At 43.8% G+C, this 22,685-nt stretch overlaps 1 protein-coding gene and 1 pseudogene across 4 annotated transcripts in view; both read right to left on the bottom strand.

Moving 5' to 3' along the window:
• GPR160 (G protein-coupled receptor 160) overlaps nucleotides 1-21,871 on the bottom strand; it is a 48,616-nt gene extending 26,745 nt beyond the window's left edge. For 3 of the 4 annotated variants that reach the window (XM_065540155.1, XM_065540154.1, XM_065540163.1), the window contains exons 1-2: nucleotides 21,661-21,871; nucleotides 20,807-20,935 (exon numbers count right to left, since the gene is read on the bottom strand). The gene's annotated coding sequence lies outside the window, so the exon portion shown is untranslated. Of the gene's footprint in view, nucleotides 1-20,806; nucleotides 20,936-21,040; nucleotides 21,098-21,660 lie in introns of those variants that run through there. The other variant, XR_012430858.1, reaches the window with a different exon arrangement.
• Nucleotides 1,330-1,458, bottom strand: LOC123571943 (U4 spliceosomal RNA; annotated as a pseudogene).
• Nucleotides 21,872-22,685: the final 814 nt, after the last annotated feature.

Here is a 22,685-nt window from a genome sequence, read left to right as displayed (position 1 = left end):
TCTGCAAATATTGTAGCAATGAACAACCTTCTGTACATATTCTTAGTTATTTTGTGAGGGTGTTTCCTCTGGAATAATTACTAGAAGTGGGGCCATTAGGTCAAAGGGTGAATGCTTATATAATTTTGTTAGATATTGCCAATTTTTCTTTCATAGGGACTGCTGATCACCATTTTTGAATGGCGGTTTAACTGGTATTGAATTCTAAGTTGAAGATAATACTCTCTTGTGTTTTCAGTTCTATTGCTGATGAGAAATCTGTTTCTTAGAGGTATGGCAGAAACTTATTCTCCATTTTATCTTCCCTTCTTTTTCCCAGGCACGTGGCTGACCTCTATTTCCCAGGCTCCCCAGCAATTAGGTATGGCCGGTGGGGCGTGCGCAGACACGAGGGAGACCATTTCTGGCCTAGCTTATTCCCCACCACCCACTTCCTGTGGGAAAGCAGAGCAATTCTGAAACCCATGTGGGTGCCGTCAGCTGGGTCCCTGAGGGGACAGCCACCTAGTGGCCTGAAATACCCACCCAGGCCTGCTACACAAGAGAAGTAAGTTCATATTGGATTTGACCCATTGCATTTTTTATCTTTTTAAAGCATTTTAGCCCATTTTACTTAATACAAAACTGTTCTAACTGGTTCTTTTTCCTATCCCTCTCCCTTACTTCTACTTCATAATTTTTATCTACTGCAAGACTTCATTCATCTTAAGAATTCTAAACATACTTATTTTATTGTCATTTCCAGGAATTCCAACTGCTAATTTCACTTTTAGTAAATTCGTGTCTTGCTTGAACTAATTTTCAACTCTACATCTATGTCTTCATGTATTTTAAACTTTTGCTTTGCAAGCTTACTTTGAGTAGGAGTTTTCGATTGCTGTATCTTTCCCCACTCTCTCTCTTCCCAGACAGCTTTCAGTCCCTCCACCTGGCCTCTCAGGACTTCTTCCAAACCAGGTCTCAAAATGCCACTTGGTGTTCCTGCTCAGTTGTGGTATCAGCGACACTGCGGATCCAGGCCCTGGGCCAAGAAAGCAGCATGGCTCAGCTTCTGGTTCTGAAGCTGCGTCTTTGTCTCTGAAACTTCCAGAAGCCCATTCCTTTCAGGTAAACCATCTTTTCCAGCCTTCTTGCTTAGGTTTGGGAGGGAGGGCACTGCGATCTCTGATTTCAGTGTAGCCAGTGTTTCTTAGAGGTATGGGAGAAACTTGGTTATTCTCCCAATTTACATTCCCTGGAGCTTGGCTCCAACTCCTTGGTCTCAGCTCATGTGGATACTTTTACATCCCCATCTTCTCTTTTTTTTAATGTTTTTAGTTTTAAGTTCAGCCTCCACAGAGTCTCAAAAATTGCCAGTGCCAACCATATTTCACCATGGCAGGGTACTGAGAAAAGTTTTCCATTAGGAAGTGTCTCAGATAAACTTCACTGGCTATGAAATGGCCACTGCACAAAGCTATATCCCCTTATTCTAAAAAACCTGAGTTCCTGGTTGCCTCTGCTGGAGAGGCCTGCAGCTTGAGCCTGCTTACCCCTTTGTATTTCAACTTACGTTCTAGGTAACTAGAATGACCATAGCCCAGTTATACTTATTTGGTTACCCTTTTTATATTATAACTACCTTTGCTAGGTGTTTGGAGCCTGAACCCCTGTGCCATCTTGACCAGATGTCTCAACTTAAATAATTGTTTTGCTCTCCTGCAGCTCCTGTATACATTTTGTAAGGTCCTCTTTACATAGTGAATGTACTTAATGCCACACACACATAGTATGCACTCAAGCTAACCATAGTTCTCAGAAGTCTTGGTATTGCCAGTTACGAAATGACTTCACTGTATCATTTGCCTGCTTTCAGTCTCATACAGGTATTAACTAGAGCACTGATGTATGAAATGTGGTATTCTGCATATACCCACATTATAGTTACTGTGATGGTTCAACCACCTTGTGATTCACCACGGCCCATGGGCTTTTTCTGCCAAAAATAGGCACGATGCCAATCATTCTCCAATTGGAACCTCTTCCTTACAAAATTAATTCACCTTCATTTGATTTTATCCAGTATTTTATAAATACTGTACCCCATTAATATAGGTTATTTTGACTTCTGTCTCTAGTATTTCTCACAAACGTACTAATATGCCACCAGTTATGGATTCAAACTGATTAAACAGAACGGTTCCCAGACTGACCTCTCGCACTGGAACCATATCCTTGATAATGTCTCTGTGCCACCTTCTCACCGTCTAACTGTGGTATCACGTGAGCTGATCTGTTTCCCCGGGTTGCTGTTGATTATGTCATTCATAATGAAATCAATAGCATGAGAAAGTGAAGACTATGTCTCTTGCTTCCTCCAGATCCTTAAAATGTTCTTGAAAACAAATCAGGTTACACTGACACGATTCATTTTTCTATAAAGCTACCACCAATTTTTACTCAATGCCTTATGTTTGCTTATAAATTAGTATTCTGGTGATGTATATTTTCACATAACCTTCCCTGACAATGTGACTGTATTTTATTGACTGCAAATTCTACACATGTATTCACCTCGTCATCATTTTGATGGAAACAGATAATTAATACAAGTGTAAGGTTTAGAATTAAGGAGAAAGGAGTTGCATACCTTGTACTACTCATCCAGGTACTGAGTTTTAAGAACAATGTCAATAAATAGAAATATATCTAAAAAATCAACAAATATGGGAATGGGATTAATAAGAGCGATAAAGGATTATAAGAACAGAAGTTATTCAGATACTTATGGGCTGACTGCTTAGCAAACATGCTTACAGAAGAGGTTTAAAAATAGTGGGGTTTTTTGTTTTTTTTGTTTTTTTTTTTTGAGATGGAGTCTCGCTCTGTCACCCAGGCTGGAGTGCAGTGGCTGGATCTCGGCTCACCGCAAGCTCCGCCTCCCGGGTTCACGCCATTCTCCTGCCTCAGCCTCCCTAGTAGCTGGGACTACAGGCGCCCGCCACCACGCCTGGCTAATTTTTTTGTATTTTTTAGGAGAGACGGGGTTTCACCGTGTTAGCCAGGATCGTCTCGATCTCCTGACCTCATGATCCGCCTGCCTCGGCCTCCCAAAGTGCTGGGATTATAGGTGTGAGCCACTGTGCCCGGCCTAAAAAGAGTTTTTAAAAGAACATCTGAACTAGAGATTGCCTCCTGGTTCTCAATGACTATCATGTCCTTTAGCTTGCTTTCTTAAGCAAAATAAAGGGCTTAAGCATACAATGATCTGGAAAGTAGCCATCAGAAATCTGTGCTCAATAGTCCCTGAGACCCCACTCTCCATCCCTGGCTTCTGAATGTGGCTCCTTGTATGACTCAACCACCAGAGAGGTTATGACATTCTTCATGCTTTCTGAAACCATGGTTATTCATCATTGCTGAGAAACTGAACCAGACCAACCACCTAAAGGAGACCCTTTTTTCACCATCACACTGTCAGGGGTAGCCTGTCCAATCAGCCAAGGTCCAGTACTCCTATAAGTCTTTCATAACAGTATCCCAGACCTATGCCAGCTTGCCCCACTACCATTCTACCTGTTTTGTTTCCATTCTCTCAGGATTCAGAAATATAACATACACATTTCCTAAGATTGACTTTATAGCCATACAGTAGAATATTATTGAGTCTTAAAAGGAAATGAAATCCTGGCCGGGCATGGTGGCTCACGCCTGTAATCCCAACACTTTGGGAGGCCAAGGTGGGCAGATCACCTGTGGTCAGGAGTTTGAGACCAGCCTGGCCAACATGGCAAAACCCTGTCTCTACTAAAAATACAAAAAATAGCTGGGCATGGTGGCAGATGCCGGTAATTCCAGCTACTAGGGAGGCTGAGGCAGGAGAATCCCTTGAATTTGGGAGGCAGAGGTTGCAGTGAGCCGAGATCAGACCACTGCATTCCACCCTGGGTGACAGAGCAAGACTTCATCTCAAAAAAAAGAAAAAAAGAGAAATTCTGATACATGCTAAAGGTGGATGAATCCCCTAAGACATTATACTAAGTGAATAAGTAGACAGAAAATGATAAATATCATATGATTCCATATATATGAGGTACCCAGAGTAATCAAATTCATAGACAAAAAGTAAATAGTAGCCAGGAGCTAGGAGAAGGGGAGAATGGGGAGTTACTGTTTAATGGGTGCAGGTGTTCAGCACGGGATGAAAAAGTTCTGAAGATGCATAGATAGTAGTATCAGTTGCACAACAATGTGAATGAACTTAATGCCACTGACCTGTACACTTAAAAATGGTAAAGATGGTAAATTTTAGGTATATTTTACCACAGTGATTTGACCTGAGCAGCTCAGTCCTTCTATTCTGCCAGAAGGTGATGATGTTTTCTTAGCTCCTGCTGTCTGCTTCAATGTCAGGCAAAAGCAATTTTGAAGAGACAGTTTTCTGGATACCTCTGGGACCTCAGGGCCTTTGAACTTGTGTCTCAGAAGACCATTCTGCCTGGGATGGTCTTCTTTCTTACACTCACGTAGCTTGCTCCCTCAACCGCCTCAAGTCTCTACTTAAATGAGACTTTTTTTTTTTTTTTTAAGCATGAGACTAATGATGAGAGTTTAAGATAAGTTTGTTAGGCAGGCAGGGCTCTCAAACCAAATAACTCGACACACACACACACACGTTGCTTTTTAGTTTATAAAATATTTTATGGAAATTGCCTGATTCAAACTGTCTAAATCATGTTCTTGAACCTATATTCCATGAACAATGCTAAGATATTCAAGTGTTAAAGCTAAGTAATTTAAAAAAAAAAAAAAAGGGTAACTGTGGTCTTTTCCCTAATTTGAGGTGAGGAGAAAGTGCCAACAGATGACAAATAAATATATTCACATTACCAAATACAGAAAACAAGCATATGGCCATCTTGAGAGATGCAGAAAAATCTTTGGACAAAATTCAACAACCATTCATGATAAAAACCTCTCAGCAAAGTAGGAAACTGATGGTTTCCTCAACCTGATAAGGAACATCTGTGAAAAATCTATAGCTGTGATTATACTTAAGTGTGAAAGACTGACCATTTTGCCCCTAAAATTGGAAACAAGGTAAGGATATCTGCCCTTACCACTTCTACTCAACATTTTAGGATATCCTAGCCCATTCAGTAAGGCAAGAAAATAAAAGAAAGGCATACAGATTAGAAAGGATAAGATAAAACTATTTGTAGATGACATTTATGTATATTGATAATCCTAAGGTACTTACAAAAAATCTACTGGAATTAATAAATGAATTCAGTAAGACCACAGGTCAATTTTTAAAACCACATTGGTATATATAGCAACAAAACTGAAAAATGAAGGAAAATACATCATTTCCAATAGACTCAAAAACATAAAATAAGAACAAATTTTTATAAATTTATAAATTTTTACAAAATGTCAATGCTAAAAGCTACAAAACACTGCCAAAGAAAACTAAAGACCTTAATAGAGATATGCCATGTTCATGGATAAGAAGATTAATATTATTAACATGTCATCCTCCCCAGATTAGTTGATTCAATGTAGTTCTGATCAAAATCCAGGCCTTTTTCTTTTTTAAAGATATTGACAAGCTGATGCTAAAATGTATATGAAAACACAAAGGGTCAGAATAGTCAAAAACAAAGTTGGACGACTTACACTACCTGATTTCAAGACTTATAAATTACAGAATTCAAGACAATGAGCTTAAGAACAAACAGGTTGACAGAAGAGAGTTCAAACCAGTCCACTTGATTTATAAGAAAGTACCAATGCAATTCAATGCAGGAAAGGAAAGTCGTTTCAAAACATTGTGCTGGACTAACTGGATAACCGTATGAAAAAAAAAAGGACCTTAACCCCACTTCACATCATTAACACAAATTAACTCAGGCGAGATCACAGGCCTAACTATAAAATGTAAGACTCTACAAGGAAAACAAAGGAGAATATGTTTGCAACCTTGGAGCAAAGAAGTCTCAAACAAAACACAAAAAGCACCAAATATAAAAGAAAAAAAATTGATAAAGTGAAGTCATTAAAATTAGATTCTTCTGTTCATCATAAGAAAATGAAAAGGCAATAACAGACTGGGAGAAAATGCTTACAACACATGTATCTAACAAAAGACTTGTGCCCAGACTACCAGACTACATATATAAAGAGTGCCTACAAATGAATAGCAAAAAGTCAAACTACTCAAACAAAAATGGGCAAAACACTTGAAAAGACATTCCAAAAAGAATATGTACAAATGGTCAATAGCACACAAAAAGGTACTCAACCTTTTTGTGGTTGAAGGATAAAGCTAATTAAAATGACAATGACATACAATTTCATCAGAATGACTAAGTCACAAAGACCAACAATACCAAATATTAGAAAAGATGTAGAGTAACGAGAACTCTCATACACTGCTGTTTGAGGTGTAAAATGGTATATCCCCTTGGAAAATAGTGTGGCATTTCAACATACGCTTATCCTATGATCCAGTACTTCTACTGCTAGATATTTACCTAGGAGTAATTAAAACATGTTGGCCAGACGTAGAGGTTCACGCCTGTAATCCCAACACTTTGGGAGGCCAAGGTGGGCGGATCACTTGAGGTCAGGAGTTCGAGATCAGCCTGGTCAACATTGTGAAACCATGTCTCTCTCAAAAATACAAAAATTAGCCGAGCATGGTGGCGTGCACCTGTAATCCCAGCTACTTAGGAGGCTGAGGCAGGGGATTCACTGGAGCCTGGGAGGTGGAGGTTGCAGTGAGCCGAGAATGTGCCATTACACTCCAGCCTGGGTGACAGAGTGAGACTCCATCTCAAAAACAAAACAAAACATGTCCACAAGACTTGTATAAGGTTCGGCAAGTATTTATTAGATATGAGATTAAAAACACAAACCATAAAAGAAATCAACAACTTAGGCTTCATCAAAATTTAAAACTTTTTTTTTCTTTAAAAGGCACCATTAGGGAAAACGTCATGGGTTTGGGGAAAATATTTTCAAACTATATATTTGTTTTTCATTTTTTTATTTTTCGAGACAGAGTTTCGCCCTGTCTCCCAACCTGGAGTGCAGTGGTGCGATCCTGGCTCACTGCAACCTCCACCTCCCGGGTTCTTCTTCTGCCTCAGCCTCCAGAGTAGGCAATTCTTCTGCCTCAGCCTCCAGAGTAGCTGCAATTACAGGCGCATGCCATCACGCCCACCTAATTTTTGTATTTTTAGTAGAGACGGGGTTTCGCCATGTTGGCCAGGCTGATCTTGAACTCCTGACCTCAGGTGATCTGCTGGCCTCGGCCTCCCAAAGTGCTGGGATTACAGGTGTGAGCCACTGCGCCCAGCCCCAAACCATGTATTTGATACAGAATTTGCATCTAGATATATATCTTAAAATTCTTGAACCTCAGTAAGAGGGTGGTGAGAAATAACCCAATTTAAAAATGGGGCAGCACTTTGGGAGGCTGAGGCAGACGGATCACGAGGTCAGGAGATCGAGACCATCCTGGCGAACACGGTGAAACCCCGTCTCTACTAAAAATACAAAAAAAACTAGCTGAGCATGGTGATGGGTGCCTGTAGTCCCAGCTGCTCGGGAGGCTGAGGCAGGAGAATGGCGTGAGTCCAGGAGGCGGAGGTTGCAGTGAGCCGAGGTCGCGCCACTGCACTCCAACCTGGGCGATAGAGCCAGACTCCATCTCAAAAAAAAAAAAGGGGCAAAAGGTGTAACTAGACATGTCGTCGAAGATGATATATATCTATAACAATATCAATATAGATCAAATATCCAATAAAAAAGAAGACATACAAGTAACTAATAAGCACATGAAAAGGAACTCAACATCATTAGTCATTAGGGAAATGCAAATTAAAACTGCAATGAGACACCATTATATACCCTTTGGAATATCTATAATAAGAACGAGTAACAATTTCAAATGTCAGCAAGAATGTAGAGAACCCTCAAACACTGTTAGTGGGACTCTAACACTGTACAGCCGCTTTTGGAAAATAGTTTGGCAGTTTCTTAAAAAGTTAAACATAAACTTACCACATGACTCCACAATTATACCCATACAAATCTACTCAAGAGAAATGTAAATAAGGTCTATATTAACACTTGTAGATAGCAACATTACCTCATTCACAGCATCATTATTCATAACAGCCAAGCCCTGGGAACAATTCAAATGTTCATCAACTGCTGAGTGGATAAATAAAATGTAGTATATTTATAAAACTATATGCTATTCAACAATACAAAGCAGCAAGCTACTGATCCACGCTGCAACACGGATGAACCTCAAAAATGTTGTGCTAAGTGAGAGATGCCTGACACAAAAAACTATATAATCCAAGATTCCTCTAATTTGAAATTTCCCAGACAAGGCAAGAGACAGAAGTTCAATGGTTGTCTGGGGCTAGAGGTGGGAACTGATTGTATACTGGCAGAGAGAAATTTGGGGGTGACAAAAAGTCAAAAACTGGGTTATGGTGATGGCTGCACAAACCTATCAATTACTAAAAACCATAGAATTGTACATAATGAACAGGTTTTATGGCATATAAATTATACCTCAATAAAGCTGTTTTTTAAAAAAGACTTATACAAGAATATTCATAGCAGCTATTTTTTTTAACAATTTTTTTTTTTTTTTTTTTTTTGAGACAGGGTCTCGCTGTTTCGCCCAGGCTGGAGTGCAGTGGCACGATCTCAGCTTACTGCAACCTCTGCCTCCCAGGTTCACGTAATTCTCATGCCTCAGCCTCCCTAGCAGCTGGGATTACAGGTGCCTGCCATGATACCCAGCTAATAACAATTTTTTTTTTAAGGTACAGAATCTTGCTATGTTGCCCAGGCTGGTCTCGAAATCCTGGACTCAAGTGATCTTCCCACCTTGACTTCCCAAAGTGCTGCTATGACAGGTATGAGCTGCCATGCTCAGCCATGGCAGCTTTATTCACAATAGCCCAAAACTGGAAACAACCCAAGTGATCATCAAAGGAGAATGGCTAAATTAGAGTATATTCAAAGAATGTAATATTAGTTACCAATAAAGAATTACAGAGTCACACATGTATAAATCTCAAAAGCATTATGTTGAACAAAAGCAGCCACTTTTGTTTGTCTACTATATATCACAATCCATTTATATGAAGTTGAAGAACAGACAATGCTCATTTATGGTGCTGGAAATCAGAACAGCAAGTGCCTCTGGACTGATTGCAAAGTAGCATGAGAGAACTGCCTGAAGCATGAAAATGTTCTGTGTCTTGACAGGAATGTTGTTTACATAGGTGCATACATTTATCAAAACTAAACACTTAAGATCTGTGCATTTTACTGTATGTACCTCGAAAATTTTTAAATACTTAAAAATGCTCCCCAAAAGACATACTACTGGACAAATTCAGCATCAATTAATCACATGAATTTTCAGGAGGTACAGCAGTGTGCGTTTCTGTTGCCCATGTCAAATAGTTAATATAAATGGCTAAGAGTTTGGTACTCATTTTTAAATGTTTTAATTATGTCATGATACAAACAAAAATACATTTAACATATGTAAATAATGCAACAGAATCAAACTCATTGTATATTAATTCACTTATTTACTCCAAAAACTTTTAAGGAGGATGAAAAATGTATTCCAGGCATCAAAGTTCAAATTATGACTTAATCACATATACAATACTGATGTTTCAATTTTTAAAAATTTAATTGTCAACCGGGCACTGTGGCTCACGCCTGTAATCCCAGCACTTTGGGAAGCTGAGGCAGGTGGATTGCCTGAGGTCGGGAGTTCAAGACCAGCCTGACCAATATGGAGAAACCCCACCTCTACTAAAAATACAAAAAAATTAGGTGGGCATGGTGGTGCATGCCTGTAATACCAGCTACTTGGGAGGCTGAGGTAGGAGAATCACTTGAACCTGGCAGGTGAAGGTTATGGTGAGACGAGATCGCGCCATTGTACTCCAGCCTGGGCAACAAGAGCAAAACTCCGTTTCAAAAAAAAAAAAAAATTAGCCGAGCATGGAGGCAGGCGCCTGTAATACCAGTTACTCAGGAGGCCAAGGCAGGAGAATCACTTGAACCTGGGAGGTGAAGGTTGTGGTGAGCTGAGATCGCGCCATTGCACTCCAGCCTGGGCTACAAGAGCGAAACTCCATCTCAACAACAACAACAACAACAACCAAAAAGACGAAGAGGAAGAAAATTAGGTGGGTGTGGTGGCAGGCACCTGTAATCCCAGCTACTTGGGAGGCTGAGGCAGGAGAATCACTTAAACCTGAGAGGTGGGAGGTTGCATTGAGCCGAGAACACACCACTGCATTCCAGCCTGGTCAACAAGAGTGAAATTCAGTCTCAAAAAAAAAAAAAAAAGAAATTGTTTGAGTGTACCTTTCAGAATAAAGTTTACTTAATATCAGGTTCTTGGTCTGCTGGTGAGAGGAAAGAAGTATTAGAGAACCTAACAGTCTCAGACTCATGAAACAAAAACAAGCTTGGCAGCAATCAGGTCCAGCAGGTTCCAGACTCACCGAGTAGTCATTTCAGGCCTCCACCGCCGGCTCCAGCTCCCAAGCCACTGGAAGATGGGTGCCAGGAGGAAAGGCTAAACTTTGTGGACACACCCTGAGGAAGGCTGCTGCCTGGTCCGTGACATCTACTGTGACAGAGGACTCAGGCCAGGAGGAAAGGAGCACCACCACCACGGGCAGCTTGCCCATCCTTCTGTCACTTCCTTTCCATTCCCCTAGGTCCCCCTTAGAGTGACCCTCAGAGTTGGCTCTACACCAGCCCTGGAGGCGTGATGCGAATGAGGCATGACCCTGCTCCCTGGAGTTGTCTACAGACCACACTACCCAGTGTCTGGGAGGGCACAATGTCAGGGCACTTCCTATACTCCTGGGGCATTTAAGGAGGGTTTAAAATGTTCACGCCTTTTGACCCAGTGGCTGCACTCTGGTAATTCATCATCAGAAAATAATCTGGGTTGAAGGAAATAATTACTGCGTAAATTCGGCATACTTGTAATAGCCCACAGTACACCCTCCCCTGTCTCCAAAAGAACCAAAACAACTTAATGTCTAAACATTAGGGAATGAGTCAAATGAATTATGAGACAGTCATAAGATGGACTACCACCTGCAGCCATGAAAGATAAAATTTGTTATTATTGAGAGAAAAACTAGGTAACAGGAAAATGCTGATGGTATTATGTTAAATGACAGATGCAAGATAAAGCTGTGTGTAGCAGGGCTTCTCACAGGGGGATGAGATGGGATCCTGCTGATCCCTGAACCGGTGTTACTGAGGGGAGCCTGCTGTTGTCCTTAGATGGTCTTACGTTAAGGGAGATACGAGGATGCAAACCAGTGGTACATCCCAATATTAGGGAAATAGGAAAAATGTATGGAAACAGGAAAAATGTAGGAAATAGACACAGTGGTACATCCTAATATCAGGGAAATAGGAAAAATTGTATGTATATTCACAGATCAGAGGTAATTAATGCCAGCCCACCGTAACTGGTAAGGTGGTGGCCTCAGGGACTAAGACTTCTGAAATTTGAATATGGATCTTGTTAAAAGACAGATTCTGATTCCATATGTCTGGGGCGAGCCTGAGATTTTGCATTTCTAACAAGCTCCCAGGTGATGCCATGCTGCCAGCGCACAGGCCACGCCACGGATGGAGCAAGCCTGAAGAGGACACGTATCCTGGAAGGGTAGAACCCGATGACACGAACAGCAACTGGTTGGTGACAATAGAGGTACATGTTTACTTTTTACAAATTTGTATCTTCCACAATACAAATTTGTTGCTTTCATGGTAAGAAAGAAAACTTTCCACGTTGAAAACCTTTGACTCGGTAATTATTTTTACAGGAATCCATCTCAAATAATGTGAAATGGGCTCCAAGGTTTATGTGCATTCAAATTGGAATGATGTACAACATCAAAAAATGAGCAACGACTTAGTTCTCTAATATTTTAAGAGAATGGCTAAAAAAGACTAAAACAGCATGCAGTCATTAAAAATATTTATAAAGACATAGGGGAATACAATGATATTTTTTATTTAAAAAAAAATTTTAATAGCTTTAGGTGTACAAGTGGGTTTGTTACATAGATGAACTGTATAGTGGTAAAGTCTAGGATTTTAGAGTGCTCATCACCCAGATAGTGTACATTGTACCTAATAGGTTGTTTTTCATCCCTCATCCCCTTCCCATCCTCCCCTTCTGAGTCTCCATAGTCCATTATATCACTCTGTATGCCTCTGTGTACCCATAGCTTAGCTTCCACTTACTTATAAGTGAGAACATACGGCATTTCGTTTTTGATTCCTGAGTTACTTCACTTAGAATAATGGCCTTCATGGGCGTGGTAGCTCACGCCTGTAATCCCAGTACTTTGGGAGGCCGAGGCGGATGGATCACCTGAAGTCAGGAGTTCGAGACCAGCCTGGCCAACATGGTGAAACCCTGCTCTACAAAAATTATCTGGACATGATGGCGGGTGCCTGCAATCCCAGTTACTCGCGAGGCTGAGGCAGGAGAATCGCTTGGGAGGTGGAGGTTACAGTGAGCCGACATTGGGCCACTGCATTCCAGCCTGGGTGACTGAGCAAGACTCCATCTCAAAAAAAAAAAAAAAGAATAATGGTCTTCAGTTCCATCCAAGTTGCTGCAAAAGACATTATTTTGTTCTTTTTATAGCCGACTAGTATTCCATGGTGTGTGTGTGTATATATGTGATGTGTGTATATATATATCACATTTTCTTTATCCACTCATTGGTTGATGGACACTTAGGCTGATTCCATATCTTTGCAATTGTGAATTGTGCTATGATAAACATATGCATGCAGATATCTTTTTGATATCATCATAATGATAAATTGTAATCATAGTATGGCAACTATGTTAAAATTCTAACATAAAATGAATTGTTTATAAAATGTTAAAATTTTTTAAATTTCTAAAAAACCAAAGTAAAACAAAATAGAAAGGAAATATACCCAAATGTCAATGCCTTCAGATCCTTGGATTGCGGGTCATAAAAGACTCCTCCCTTTAAACCTTTCAGAATACAGTAAAGTTGAAGGCAGGCAGGATCAGGAGGCAAGGGCAGCAGTGGAAAGCCGCAGAGGACATGGGAAGAAGAGAAAACCTCGCAGGGGTTGAGCAGGAGAGTGCAGGCTTGGGGCCCATCCACTGAGGATGCGGTGAGGGTGTGGTGGGTATAGACTTCTCACCAGAACACCCGGCTGGAGCGCAGGAGAAGGACGAAGGGTTAGGTGAAGGTAGAATGGACTCTGAAGCTTTGGGTCTGCACCTGGGGCAGGAGGGAGAATCCAAAGCCTACTGCCTGTCTTCTTCCCACCTGTCCCTGCTGGAGGGGACTGGGCAAGGGCTATCAACGGGGGGGACCTCTGCCCTGCTGCTTGGAGGGGAATCACTGGCCCTCCATTCAGCTTCCCTGGACACCATGGATGCCTTCAGCTTCCCAGGAACACCTTAGCTATCAATCTCTAAAGTGCTCCCTCCTCAGAATTACTTATGGGCATAAAGAATCAGAACTCATGTTACCTCTCTGATAAAGTAAAATGAAGGTCCTTCCATGTTCTCATTTCTGGCCTGAACCTGGGTTCACTTCTGTACCTCTCCTGACAGGCAGCCAAAAGGCAATAGAAACAAATGTAAACAAACAGAAACCTGCATTGCTAGTTTAAAGATCAAACCAGAGGGTCCTTTTAAGAACTACAAAATATTAAATAAACACTAGTTAACAGCATCTATATTACTTTTCCAAGTTAAAGAGTAAGCCTCTCAATGTATCTGTTCTATGATTTTACTACTAAGGTGCAAGTCAGGCATTGTACTTCACTGTGTCTCTGTCAGGCTTTCATAAAATGTTGTTAGCCCCTCACAACATTCCTATTAGATATGCTTATTCCCAGGTGACAGAAGAGGCACTGGCTGCCCAGAAGACCTAGCCTTAAACCCCTGCCAGGCAGTGGCACAGCTGAGGCTGGGACTCCTGTGTCGCGGCTAACACCAGTCCGCTCTCTCGTAAGGGAGTGGAGTTTGTATCCACGCGAATGCTAGGGGATTCCAACTCCTTTCCACAGTCAGTCACAGATTAAAAAAGGAGATTTTAATCCCCGAACAACAAAGCCAAAGCCTTGGTTCAAAGCCACAAGCTGTGGCCCAGTTCTCACCAATTCCAAAGCTGCTGCTGCACCAAACACCCTGTTAGCATTTGTCATGGAGAACATTTCCCTATGGCCACGTGGCAACCCAGATGAGCAGCCCATGGCTCACTTCACGGACAGAGGTCAGAGCTCAGATGCATTTCTTCCCTGTGGTCTTTCTTCTAACATTATGTGGGGGAAATTCTCCCCAGTAAAACTGAAAGTAAAGGAAGCAGGGCTCTAACAACAACAACAACAATAATAGCTAACTCACAGTCCATCCTGCTCCATGCCAGGCACTGCTACAAGCACTTGACGTGCCAGTGAATCCTCGCAGCCCTAGGACATAGGTACTGTTATTACTCCTAGCTTACACAGGGGAAACTGAGGGACAAAGAGGTTTTAAAAAAATGAGGTCACACAGGTGGTGGAAGAACCAGAAATGAAACCCAGGGATCTGGCTGAGTCCAAACTCAGACTGCTCGGCCTCTCCCTGTTGGCTCTGGCTAATAACCAATTACCCCACTCTTCCTTGACACGGGGGTTCATCATCACCTGAGGGAACACACACCCACAAACCTGATTCCAGAGTTATCCAGAAAGGATCCCCTCAAGCAGCGGGTTCGGCATTCATAAAACTTGTGGGCCTCTGAACTCACTTTTTTTTTCTTTCTCTCTCTTTTTTTTTTTTTTTTTTTGAGACAGAATCTCGCTCTGTCGCCCAGGCTGGAGTGCAGTGGCATGATCTCAGCTCACTGCAACCTCCGCCTCCCCGTTCAAGCAATTCTTCTGCTTCAGCCTCCCAAGTAGCTGGGACTACAGGTGAGCGCCAACACGCCTGGCTAATTTTTTTTTTTTTTTTGTATTTTTAGTAGAGACAGGGTTTCACTGTGTTAGCCAGGATGGTCTACATTTCCTGACCTCATGATCCACCCACCTCAGCCTCCCAAAGTGCTGAGATTACAGGTGTGAGCCACCACGCCCGGTCTGAACTCACTTCTTTTGGCCAAGTTGTTCCACTTGGAGACTTTGTTTATTCTATATCCGTTTACACACACACCTAGACTGACAACTCGAGTGACAAAGGCCCATAACAGCACCTCAGATTTCCTCAAAGCCACCCAACAGGGTTCACTTTTGTGCCATTTCCTCTTTTCGTTCTCCTCCACAGCACACACACAGGGGAAGAAAATGCAGAACTCACGGGAAGGAAACAAAGATCTAAAGAGAAACTTCAACGGTCGTGAAACTCCAGCTATTCACAGAGGCGAGAATGTTTGCCCCATGACCCTTAACCGAAAGTCTGAAGGCAAGGAAATTAAGCCACCCTTGGACTTCTGCCACAGAAACCCCTTGAAGGCTGCACTATGCGGGCGCCTCAGCTCCTCATCCCTGTAGAGCCTTCTGGGGGTGCTGTGTCTAAGCAGCGTGTAGAAGTGGACTTGTCATCAGCAGGAGAGTGTGGGCAGAGAAGGATGGGGGAGGGGGCCCTTTGCAAGTCCTAGGAACCCCTCAGAGTGGCTGGGGTCCAGTTCAAAGCAGCTACAGAGAGCTGACACACAACCTCAGGATCCACATGGGTCCCAGAGTCAGGCTGTTTAAAGGGGAAGGGTTAAAGGGCTTTTTTGTGCCCTATCCTGGCAGGGCACCCACCTGCCTACTCACAAAGACCCAATGGTGTGGGAGTTTGGAGCCATTCCTTTTCCCTACTGAGGCCTGCCCACACCTACTCCATTCTTGTCAAACCGCAAGGGGTAGCAAACAAGTTCCTTGTGAGAAAAATAGACAGCATGGGAGAAAAATGACAACACAACTTGTATTCGTCTGACAGAGAAGCACTGGAACTAAATACAAGACTCTCATTTCCTCAAAGGAGTATGATCTTTCCCATTTTTCTTTTCTTTTCTTTTCTTTTTTTGAGATGGAGTTTCGCTCTTGTTCCCCAGGCTGGAGTGCAATGGCGCAATCTCGGCTCACTGCAACCTCCGCTCCCTGAGTTCAAGTGATTCTCCAGCCTCAGCCTCCCAAGTGGCATACGCCACCACGCCAGGCTAATTTCGTATTTTTAGTAGAGATGGGGTTTCTCCATGTTGGTTAGGCTGGTCTCGAACTCCCGACATCAGGTGATCCCCACACCTCAGCCTCCCAAAGTGTCTTTACCATTTTTTTTTGCAACAAGAGCCTCTCAACCTATATTTTGTTATTCCATTTGGGGTAGAAACACACACATAGAAAGATTTCTTACCATAAAAAAAAAAAAAGTGCAATCTCAGGGCTGGGGACTACTTTAGGGATTGCTGGGGGCTGAGGGGACTGGTATGTACTACACTTCCTTAAAGAGGCAGCTGCTCTAGTATTGCCTTTGGGAATCGTTAGGGCAGAATATTTGAAATTTCCCAATTTTCAACACTGACTCAGTGTTTTTTTTAAGCTCTATGCTGGCCCGACAGAACATGTGTTGGTCAGATGTGACCCATGCCCCCCGCCTGTCACCAGGACAGTAGGGTGTGGTAAGAAGACAGTTTGCCTAGACTACGCAATTCTTGGGCATGTTGCTCTGCTTCCTGCTAAAGGTAGTGTGAAACTGCCAGAAATAATGCAGACTGTCAAATCTGACGGAGCTGAGTTTGCATCTTAGCTCTACTTTTACTAGCTACAAGACCTCAGGCAAAAACTATTAACCTCTAGCCTCAACTTCCATTTGCAAAATGGACTGATAATACCCAACCTAGAGACATTTGTCAGAATTAAAAATGTGTGGGCCGGGCATGGTGGCTCATACCTGTAATCCCAGCACTTTGGGAGACTGAGGTGGGTGGATCACCTGAGGTCAAGACTTCGAGACCAGCCTGGCCAACATGGTGAAACCTCGTCTCTACTAACAATACAAAAATTAGCCAGGCATGGTGGCTGGCACCTGTAATCCCAGCTACCCGGGAGGCTGATGCAGGAGAATTGCTTGAACCCAGGAGGTGGAGGTGGCAGTGAGCCGAGATCACACCATTGCACTCCAGCCTGGGCAACAGAGCGAAAACTCTGTCTCAAAACAAAACAAAAAACAAAAACCTGTGTGAAGACTACCATGAATTCTTTTTTTTTTTTTTTTTAAGAGACAGAGTCTTGCCCTGTTGTCCAGGCTGGCGTGCAATGGTGCAAACATAGCTTATTACAGCCTGGAACTGCTGGGCTCAAGCCGTCCTCCCACCTCAGCCACCATACTGGCCAATTTTATTATTATTATTATTATTATTTTGTAGAGATGGGGGGTCTCACTATGTTGCCCAGGCTGGTCTTGAACTCTTGGCCACAAGCAAACCTTCCTCCCCTCAGCCTCCCAAAGAGCTGGGATTACAGGTGTGAGCCACCACACCCAGCCCATGAACTCTTTTTTTTAGCCAATGAACTCTTGATCAACGTTAAATTTCCTTCCCTATCTCCCTAAAGAAGTGATTTAAAGCAATCTTCTTTAGATTTCTTTTTCGAGGCAATATCTTGCTCTGTCACCCAGGCTGGAGTACAGTGGTGTGATCACGGCTCACTGCAGCCTCGACCTCCCAGACTCACACAATCCTCCCACCTCAGCCTCCTGAGTAACTGGGACTACAGGCGTGTACCACCATACCTGGCTAATTTTTATTTATTTATTTTTATTTTGTGGAGTAAAGGTCTCACTATGTTGCCCAGGCTGACTTCCTTATATTTCAATGTTCCCATCTGTTAAAAACCAAAATTACCCTCTATCACCACTGCTCCGCCTTACAGGATGGGATGAGGTGCTGTACATGAAAGCTAAGTGCTTATGAATCTAGAAGAATATCGTTGACTAGATTGCCAACACCCTTTCCTATCATTTCTAGCCCGACAGGGGAGCAATTTGCTTTTCTAATGCATTTATATCCTTAATAATGAGAATCAGGGCGAAATAGTATCACATTTGTGGTAAGTCCTTAAAACAGCTATTAGCAATCAACTCTCCAGAGTCCAAATCTACCACCCTCCTACAGAGGAGAGTAAACATTAGTTTGGTCACTAAAGGGCCAGGCAAGTTTCTTTTCTCTTTCCATGCTCTTTTAGGGAACTAGAGAGGAAACTGAGGTATAAAATGAAGTTACGTGACAGTTGTACACTTATTTTATTCATACCAAGAAAACAGAGGCACAAACCAAACAATTTCACTTCATTTAAGTACCATGATTAATTCACTGTGGTATTTCCCCCTACTAAAGGGGATTTTTGTTGGTTGTCTCATTATTTTCCCATCACAGCAGTGAAATTAGGACATGCTTCAGCATTCCTCAACTGAATCTTAAAACATCTTTACATCCTTTAGATTAGTGAATCTACAGGAGCAAGGTCTAGGCTGAGGAGATTCACTGAACACTTCAACTTTTAACTGTCCCAGATCTCATCTCTTTGACTTGTTTTATCCTTAAATCCAAAGGCATTACATTCAGTTATACTGAAGCTACTAAAAAATGTGGATTTGCCTTTCGGGAATATACCTCCCCTTCCTCCCTCTATTAACTTCAACAGCTCCCTCTCAGAATCACCGCTTTTCCAAATTACTGACCAAGCATGACAGAATGAGTAGGAATTATAGGCTAAATCTGGAGAAAAAAAATTTAGAGCAAGCCTGATGAAGATATAGCTACTACTCCTTCCTTACCCTCCTACAAGCATGGTTCTTGAAAAAAATGTGTTAAACGCCATGCAGAACTTTTAGGAGTCAGTGCTTTGCTAAATATTTACACGTCATGATCCCTAAAGCAAACAAGGTAACGATGAAACAGGCAACACAACACAGCAACAAGCAGCCCTCCACTCATTTTGTGCTTTGTTTTTATCATGTACACTTTTTATTGATGCATACAGTGCTTCCAGAAGTGTACATAAATCCTAAGTGTAAACAGACATGTGTGTTCACTACTCTGAACTCTGTTTTTTGATGAGCATAACTTGGAAGGGATTTGCGCAATTAGGCAAAACTGCTAACACACTTTATACAATCCGCCCGACTGGAGGCAATCAACCCCCAGGCTTGCTAATGCCCTTTGTATAAAAAAAAGCTGACCTAGCCTCCACCTGCATCAACTTGATCCGCTCAGCTTTGTCACACTCAGCAAACACCCTCTGCCTTCTGAGCAAAATAAATCAGCACCTCCAGTAGGGAGAAAAAAACTTTTTATGACCGAGTCTGGAGAAGCAGCCTTGACACCCAATTTACAAAAAACGAGGGACTGTGGAAGACCTCGCATCTAAACTCAGCTGCAGTGCCAAACCTACCTTATGCAAAAAAGCTCCACAGGTGGTGGTGTTCTGTTTAAAGGAAAATGCCAAACACACACAAATACTGAAATAGTGTAAGGACTTCCATAACCATCATCCAGCTTCAACTATTTTTATTTCTGTTTTACTTTAAGTTCTGGGATACATGTGCTGAACGTGCAGGTTTGTTAATAGGTATACACATATACATGTGCCATGGGGGTTTGCTGCACCTATCAACCTGTCATCTAGGTTTTAAGCCCTACATGCATTAGGTATTTGTCCTAATACTCTCCCTCTCCTTTGCCCCCATCCTCCAACAGGCTGCCCCCGCCGCATGATGTTCCCCTCCCTGTGTCCATGTGTTCTCTCCAGCTTCAACTATTAACAATCCATGAACAATCTCCTCTCATCTTGTTCCCCTCACTTCTCTGCTAGCATCTAAAACTGAATAATTCTGAAGCAAATCCTAAAGTAGTATTTCAACTTCAGTGTGTGTCTCTACAGGGATTTTTAAAACCTTAGTCATGATACCATTACCAAAAGTAACTAAACAGAACTATTATAATTTCCTTGATACTATCAAATAATCAGTAGAAATTTCCTTCATCGTCTCCTTATTTATTTATTTATTTATTTATTTATTTATTTATTTATTTATTTATTTTGAGAGGAAGTCTCGCTCTGCCTCCCAGGCTGGAGTGCAGTGGCACGATCTCGGCTTACTGCAATCTCTGCCTTCGGCGTTGAAGTGATTCTCCTACCTCAGCCTTCCCGAGTAGCTGGGATTATAGGCGCGTGCCACCACACCCTGCTAATTTTTGTATTTTTAGTAGAGAAGGGTTTCACCATGTTGGCCAGGCTGGTCTCGAACTCCTGACCTCAGATGATCCACCCACCTCGGCCTCCCAAAGTGCTGGGATTACAGGTGTGAGCCACCGCACTCAGCCATCATCTTCATTTTAAAAAACATTCATCAAATCAGGATCCAACCAACGTCCGCACCTTGTATTGCCACCGAATGTCTCTTAAATCGTTTTGAAATTGCACACAGGTCCTCCTCCCTGTAATTCTCATACCAGCCAGGCTGATTCCCACTGACAATTTCCAAATAACTATAATAACTCTGTTCTGGAGATATCACAAGTAAGTGCCGGTCTTAGAGCTTGTCAAATGTATACATATATGTTTATATTTATATATAAATGCACAAAGTACACACGAAACCATTTCACTCGAAGCAATAACAATACTGAGAGCTAAACACTCGTTCATATGTCTTGCTATGCTTCTCGACGGGGGTTATCTCTGGGATTTAAGCAACACTTCCCCTTACCGGAGACATTTGCGCAAGTGTAGGACGAAGCCGGAGCGGTTCCTCCCAGCCGAACCTGCCTCCGGAGGTCGGGTAAGTGCGTTCGCCTCCGGACTGCAGGGGGCGGCCCTGCCACCACCTCCAGGGCACCTGTGCAGATGAGAAAAGGCGTTTCAGCCGCTGGGTTCTTGGGGATGGACGCAGGTAATCTAGAGGGAATTTTGAGCCAGCCAGGATGGTCATCCAGGAACCTACCGGGACGCAACTGCCTCGAAAAACAAACAGCCGGGCAAGGCCCTGGGGCTTAATCCCAGTGGCCGGCGCGGGCGGGGGCGCAGTCCCCAACGCCCAAGGCCAGGGGAGGGGACGCAAAGTCGGCCCCAATGAATGCGCGCGCGTGTGTGTGTGTGTGTGTGTGTGTGAGAGAGAGAGAGAGAGAGAGAGAGAGACTATTCACCTCTGGGCGCCAGGAAAGAGCGAAGAGTTGCATACACCCACTTCTGTAACCTTGCTGGGTTTGTCATGCTCAAAAAGCATCTCCCCTGGAGAGAGGGTGGCGAGTCTCTGGGTGTGGGACACGCCCATTCCCCGGACCCCATGCCCTCAAACCCACGACGGACCTCAGTTGCTAAGGCTCCTCTGTAATCCCCATCCCGAAGGTGGGAGGCTTGGGCGTCCGCGCCCCACTCCTGGATCTCTTAAGTAGCAGAGAACCCCCAACCCCTGAGTTCCTGCAAAGGAAATTCCTTCCCCTCCCAGACGCGCTGAGCACCCGGCCAGGGAGGCCGGGAGCGGCGCGGGGACAGTTGGCCGCCCGGCGGCTGGGACGCCGGTGGCGAGAGCGCCGGGCGCCCTCCACCCGCGCCCGCACTCACCCGAGGATCGATGGCTGTCGGCTCCGCAAGGTTGAGTGCCCGGCACCTGCGGCGCCCGTGCCCAGGTGACTGCCCGAGGGAGGGGCGAGGGCCCAGCGCGCTGGCCTGGTCCAGCCCCACCCCGCGCGCTCCCGGGAGGGGCGGGGTAGCACGGCCCCGGGACCCCGCGGCGACCCCGCTGTGGCTCAGCCGGCTCCAGGCCAGGAAATGCTGGCGACAGAGCCGGGCAACCTTTGAGCGCGCACGCCCCGTCCGGGCCCGACGAAACAAGGGCCGGAGGGCGCCGCCTGCCGGCTGGACGGAAAGATATCACGGAGACTGCCACCGCCCGCCGGCTAGGAGGGGGCTGGGTTGAGGCTGGCAGAGGGACCCCCCAGGGGTGCGCAGTGCGGGAGCCGCTGGGGGCTTACTGCGACCCCCTTCCTCGTGCCACGTCTTGAGGACCCAGCTCCTGTCCTAGGAGCTCCCCATCTCCCCAGCAGGCAGGGCGAGCGGGGGCCACTGGGTCAAAACTTCTCCTTCCCTTACCTCTGCAAATTTAGACTTGGCAGTTGTCTCCAGATACACAGGGTGGCCAGGCGATGGCTCATCCCTGTAATCCTAGCACTTTGGAAGGCCAAGATGGGCGGATCACTTGAAGTCAGGATTTCGAGACCAGCCTGGCCAACATGGTCCACGTTGGTCGCCATCTCTACTAAAAATACAAAAATCAGCCGGGCGTGGTGGCACGCACCTGTAATCCCAGCTATTCGGGAGCCTGGGGCATGAGAATAGCTTGAACCCGGGAGGCAGAGGTTGAGGTGAGCTAAGACCGCACCATTGCACTCCAGCCTGGGCAGCAAGAGCCAGACTCCGGAGGTCTCAAAAAAAAAAAAAAAAGTATACACAGGGTGACAGAACTTGAAACTTGTATGCTTCTAAGCAACCACCTGCAGTGTACTGTGAATTCAGATTTTTAAATAAAAATCTGCAAATATTAAATAGCACATACATTGCATTGCCCTTTTTGTGTCAACAGTGCTAAT

This window comes from Macaca fascicularis, chromosome 2 (assembly GCF_037993035.2).
Source record: "Macaca fascicularis isolate 582-1 chromosome 2, T2T-MFA8v1.1".
In the NCBI taxonomy this organism is placed as follows: Eukaryota; Metazoa; Chordata; class Mammalia; order Primates; family Cercopithecidae; genus Macaca; species Macaca fascicularis.
This window is presented reverse-complemented; position numbering and strand designations above follow the sequence as displayed.